Source organism: Aptenodytes forsteri, unplaced genomic scaffold (genome assembly GCF_000699145.1).
Source record: "Aptenodytes forsteri isolate BGI_AS27 unplaced genomic scaffold, ASM69914v1 Scaffold15, whole genome shotgun sequence".
In the NCBI taxonomy this organism is placed as follows: Eukaryota; Metazoa; Chordata; class Aves; order Sphenisciformes; family Spheniscidae; genus Aptenodytes; species Aptenodytes forsteri.
In genome coordinates, this window is record NW_008795129.1 from 2,694,643 (window position 1) to 2,700,749 (window position 6,107).

General features: G+C 40.8%; 1 long non-coding RNA gene across 2 annotated transcripts in view; it reads right to left on the reverse strand.

Moving 5' to 3' along the window:
• The window catches only part of LOC103897592, a 6,391-nt gene extending 1,141 nt beyond the window's left edge, over positions 1-5,250 (reverse strand). The window contains exons 1-3 of one of the 2 annotated variants that reach the window (XR_657502.2): positions 5,178-5,250; positions 2,455-2,656; positions 1,422-1,985 (exon numbers count right to left, since the gene is read on the reverse strand). This is a non-coding gene — a long non-coding RNA (uncharacterized LOC103897592). Of the gene's footprint in view, positions 1-1,421; positions 1,986-2,454; positions 2,657-5,177 lie in introns of those variants that run through there. The other variant, XR_657501.2, reaches the window with a different exon arrangement.
• Positions 5,251-6,107: the final 857 nt, after the last annotated feature.

Genomic DNA, 6,107 nt, shown 5'->3' on the forward strand with positions numbered 1-6,107 from the left:
GGCACCTGGAGCACCTCCTCCCCCTCCTTCTTCATTGACCTTGCTGTCTGCAGAGTTGTTCCTCTCACATATTCTCACTCCTCTCTTCGGCTGCAGTTGCGCAGGTTCCCCCCCCGCCCTTAAATATGTTATCCCGGAGGTGCTACCACCATCGCTGATGGGCTCGGCCTTGGCCAGCGGTGGGTCCATCTTGGAGCCGGCTGGCATTGGCTCTATCAGACATAGGCGAAGCTTCTAGCAGCTTCTCACAGAAACCACCCTGTAGCCCCCCTGCTACCAAAAGCTTGCCGCACAAACCCAATACAAAGTAAAAATGAATCATGTGTATGAAAGCTAATTTAAAATCCCCTTTCAAAACTGGTGACCTTTAATCTGTTCAGAAATACTAGAGCAGTTCATAGCTATTACTGGGAATTCAGTGACAGGTCATGAGGCAGGCTCCCTTCATGCTGTGTGTGTCATCACTCCCATTTAGCCCATTGGCTAACCTAGTTGTTATTAACTCACAGTCTGAATCAAATTCGTCACCCACATCTGTACTTCTTAGGCTATAGCTTTCTCCTGAACCTGACGTGGTGGTGTGGAAGAGGCTTTAAAACAAATTACTAATGCAGACAACTTGTCTCATCATCCCCACAAGCCCCAGTGTCAGCCAGCTAAGCTTTAAAGGAGGTCCCCTGTGACTGCAGTGTGTTCAGACACTCAGTAGTGGTTTTTGTTTGAAGGCTGGAGTGTTGATGTTAGCCTTTTCTTTTGAGAGGCATGATTTTGTCTGCTTATTATCTGATGAAAAAAACTGCTTTCATTACATCAATTTAGGTAATTTTCTAATCCCCACTAACTCAGCATTCAACGTTACTGACTCTAAAACTTTGTAAGTTTTCTTCTTAGCCTTACTATTACTACTAATAGAGCACTAGTTCTTGAGTTCTCTAATTATGTAATGCCATACAAACTCTTAAATGAATATGTCTAATTCCCATATCTCTTCTGGGGAGAAAAGCTCAGAAATGGGGCACTCTAATTCTAAAATCCCAGAAAGTAGTTTGAGTCACAACACTTAGTTACAACACTATACATAATTACAATACTACCTGACTTTTCAGGATCTGACTTACTTTCTGTTGTCCCCATTAAATGTGCTAGTTTACTAATGTATTTAGTTTACGTTGGGCTAATCTTTATCAGTGGCCAGTACAGACCTAGGGAGGGATTCAGAATTTTCCTCTATTTAATGTCAAATACTTTTGTACTGTGGATAATGTCTATAAATCTGTTGCAAAGGAAGTTACTGGTACTCTGATTGCTTCTGAGACTTAATAATCTCAGAGATGGTGACTCCTAGAAAATACCTTACATAGTTTGGGAAATGAGCTTTTCAGAGCAGGATGCTGTAGTTCATAAATATGAACTCTACTTCTGCAGGAGTCCCTGGTTTTGGTTGGGGCCTTGAAGGTTCTACGGTGCTTCCCTTACTGAGAACTATCAGGGAAGCTGTATCACCCTTTCCATCTTTAATTTAAAGCTGTGTGATGGTGGAAAGCTAATGGCTAAACTTCTGTAGAAACAATCGATCATCTTTATGATGGTTTTTGGAAATATTTATTTGAAGTGCCAGGTCATTTGGTGGTTTAAGACAGTTCATACTTTTTAAAGTACTGTTTTAAAGTGCAGTTTGACTCTGGGAAGGGATTATGAGGTGGCTTTGGAATGCTCTATGTTTGCACCTTGGTAGCTATCTCAAACCTTACCTGTTTATAAATAAAATGCTATTTCTGACAGCTACTGCTGCAAATTCTGATTAGAAAGTAAAAGCCAAGGGAGGGTTTTCTTCCTGTTCATTAATTCCTTGCAGTAAAAAGCTCAAGTACAGGAGGAAATTTGCAACGTGAGAACCTTTGTAAAGACTGTCTGTCTGAAGCCTCGGTAGCTATTCAGGAGCCAGGAAAAAGCACTTTCCCAGAGCGGCATACAGTGTACAGGTACTATGGGAATAAAAGCAGAAGATGCCAACTTTTCTCACCAGTGTTCACAAATCTGGTTTGGAATAGTCCTTAAAAAAAACCCCACCAAAAAACCCAACCAAACAAAAAAACCACACAGATGTGCTTGGGTTTTAACTGGCACTTTCAGAAGTAATGAAACTCTTAGTTACATTTCATTACATTTAGTTTTAGTTAGAAAGAACCAGGTGTCTTTTGCTCAGGAAATTGGCTGTAGTGTATTCAAACACAAACTTAGCCCAGTATCTGGCTGGAAGCTATCTGAAATAGAACATCAGCAATGCAAAGGATGTTGTAATTTAAATTTCGTAGGGCACTAAGTTATTGTACAGAATCCCTAGATTACTACAGTCTTTTGAACAACCATTGATTCAAGCAGCATGTGTAGACAACTCACCAAATGTATCTTTTGAACAACCATTGATTCTAGCAGCATGTGTAGACAACTCACCAAATGTTTTGTTCCAGATTTCTTGCAAGAGTAGTGCATGCTTATTGCAACCTTCCTCTTCTTCAAGACCACCAACTGTTGCAACAACATTGTGTAGTTGCCAGTACTGTTCTGTATTTCTGAAGTCTGTAAATCCACACTTGCTAGCAGTCATGCACAAAATAGGAGAAGGCCTCAAAAATAGTAAGGCTGATGAAGATTGCTATAAAACAAAATCAAATCCAGTTTAACAGCAACTAAAGTTAGGAGGTTTTGACCATCAGATGTTTTTTGCTTTAGTGGAAGAAAGAGATTTGGGATCTTGTAGCATCAAATCCTAACTTTTCATCCCAGTAAGTGATCTGTGCAAATATTTTCTGTAATCTAAAATAAGACATGCAGACCGGAAGTATAAAGCTGCTGTTTTTCTGTGGGAAACTAAAGGCAGATTCAGAGTTCCTTGGGTCAGGTGTTTCGCATTGTTTCTTTGGAAAGACCTGGATTTCTGTTGTTTTGTCAGTAAGTCATACAAGAAGAAAATTCATCGAAGTGTGATAGCTACATGGAGAAGAATCCCTTTTCCCCCCTCTGTTTCATTCGGCCGTCACTGGCTGTGTAACTGGCACATGCACAAATGAACTCTCTGCCCCTGAGAAAAGCCTTGGGGGAGTAGCTGCTAAAGATATTAAGATTTCAGTTTGTTCCTGTTTTCCTTTCTCTGTTGACAAAATATGGTGCTTGCATCTCTCTCAGGCTAGTCTATTAAAGAAGCTTTGCCAGGGTTCATTGTTGTGCTGACATGCTCTGCCCCTGTGAAAGAGTATATATATCAGTGCTGAATTCTTTCTGAAGTTTTAGTTGCTAATTTTTTTCCCTACAATGTTAAAGACTAGTTCAGGGTCAGGAGTGATCATCAAATAGCAGAGACAGAATAGCCTGCAGTGCCGTTTGGAAAGCTATGCTGTCTTGATACCAGTATCTTTGCCAGAATGTTATAGGCTGGAGCTGTAGTGTCTCATGCATGGGAAAGTGAATTGTTTATCTGTCACAGCTGCTGTGTGTCACAGTGGTTGCAGGTTATTTCTTATTTTGGGGGAGAAAATGGAAGGTGGGGAAATGGGGCATCTGTTGATAGTTCCTATATAAGTATGCCTTGGTTGGTACAGTGATCAGAGCCCTCGAGGATAACTCAGGAACTGGCTGTAATTCACAAGACTTGGCACCACACAACCCCTCAGCAGGCCATGGGTCTTTTATGGTGCTAAGACCTTGTACTGGCTCTATATGAGTGATGGATATCAGCACCCCCGCTGTGTATCAAGCTGAACAAGTGTCGATGAGGTCATACTGCTAGTAACTGTAGAAAACAGTATGTGTATGAGGGGTGAGGGTTAAGCCCACATATTGGTGCAGTCTCCACTTTGTCATGGTGTAGCTTCTGAATTGTTAACAGTCAAAACTGCCCTCCATCTGGTTTCCCGTCTTCCTCGCTGAACTGTATACAGCTAAACTATGCTCTGTCTAGTGATTTTCCTGATTCTTGCTGTTGTACGCTGCTAGGAAATTTTCTTGAGCTGCCACACTCCTAAGATAAACAAATCCTTCTTCCCACTCTCCAGCCCTACTGTACCCTCTTTGATATGGAATCTTTTATGTCAAACCCAAAACATTTTCAGTTACCTTTCGTAGCAGGTCTCACTGAATGAATGGTTATATATTGCTGTGGCTCTTTTTCTGTATAGTTACCTGCAGTATTAGCAGGGCAGGATAATGTGTGATACTTATCTGTATTGCACCTTTTTTCTGATTCTTGCAAAAAAATACTAGTGCTCAATTAGTGCACAGATACCCAAAACATTGCAATTACTTTGTCTTACCTCTCAGTGATAATGGCAATTTCTGTATTAACCAGAATCCCTGCCCTTAATATGTTTCCTGATCTATCCCTGATCTATAACTGCCATGGTTTTATGACCTCAGAAGCCAAATAATGTTTAAATTCAGACAAATTTGACTCAAGGAATTCCAGAATGTCATGACATAATGCTGAAAAGGCAGAGAATGTTATATTAACCTTATGTAAATTAAAAAACAAGTTATTTAATTTTGATTTAAAAATTGTAAGTTGATAAAAGTTTGAAAAGACAGGCATGAACTGGGAGCACAGTACAGGGAACAGCTGATTTTGACTATTGTTTCAGTAGTAATCCTTCTGCTTAATTTGATTTAATGATGTAGTATCATGGTGGTTAGGGCAATAGGAATATCCTTTAATAAATGATGTCCTGCTATATGTTCATTCCCTCCCGCCCTCCCCCCCTTTGAAATCTTTCGTAAAACTATTGCAGGTAACTTGAGAATAGCCTCAGAGCAAAACTTGTAATGCAAGGACACATGAGTAAATCCCACAGTGATCAAAAATGTGACTCTCCCAGTGATCATTATTATGTCCTTGTGACCAGCAGGAGAGAGAAGCATGGCTTAAAGATCACTAAGATGTCCTATTGACTGATGCAAATATTCTCCTATCTTCTAGAAAGCAGAGCCTGCTGCTCCTATTCAGTGATGTCTTCCTCACAGTGACTTATTTCTTGAGATTACTCTCAGAGTGCCAACATTTCTTTCGGGTAAAATAAAAATCTCAGAGTCCAGATTTTTGTGGTCTCTTTTCAGCTCTGCCACTGATGTCTGTCTATTATCAGACAAGTCTAAGCCTCCACGGCTGAAACAGGTTTAATACTTACACATCTCAGAGCAATGAGTCACATCTTGCTTCTGTCCAGTAAAGCACATAGAGTTCATCATGAAATACAGAGTTATTTCCAGACAGGGCCCCTCTCTGAAAAATGTTAACAGGTGGAAACCCTAGTAGATAAATTAACGTCTGCTCTTCAAGAGAGGGTTATTTTTACAGCCAGCCTGAGTTTGGTGAGTGCAAGTGTACCATGTAATGATATACAGAAAGCATTTATAGCTAGAGTGCTCTGGACCCGTCCCTCCCCCATTTTTAAAGCAGAAGAGGCAAACAGTCTGATAATGTGTGTGCATTTGTGTATTCACAACACCTACATAAGGAGATTATTTGATTTCTAGGCACATAATTAATTTGATCACGCAGACTGAGAGAGCTGGATCATGAATAAAGGGCAGCCAACACCAAGTGCATGGGTGCTTTGATGTAGAGAAGTGTACGGAATTATTTTTCATTAAAATACTGCTTGTCTTTGTGGGGTTACTGATTTCAATAAGCTTACAGCCACATGAATGTATCTAGAATGTTCATATGCTTATATATGAGAAGATGCCTAAGGGAAAATGCATTTTTCTCCCTCCACCATTTTTTTGCTTGGGGAACTATTAATTTGTAGCTTCTCAGAAAATCTGTGCCTTTTTCCCAGTGTCTAGCTTTGTCTTTTACACTTGGAGAAACATGCATGCCCATGAAACTGAAGAATTTTTATGCAGAAAGTCAAGCTGGTAACTGGATGCAGTAGTCCCGTTTACTGGCTGCTCTGCTGGGCAAGAATGAGACCTGATCACTCGTGGAATTCCCACTGTCTCAGCCCGAGTGGATGGGCAGTGACCTGCATGCTCGCCCCGGCCCGGCAGCTCTGGTCGTGGCTCGTCATAGCGACTTCAGTGCCTTTGACACCACTGTCTGCTCAAGCACTTGA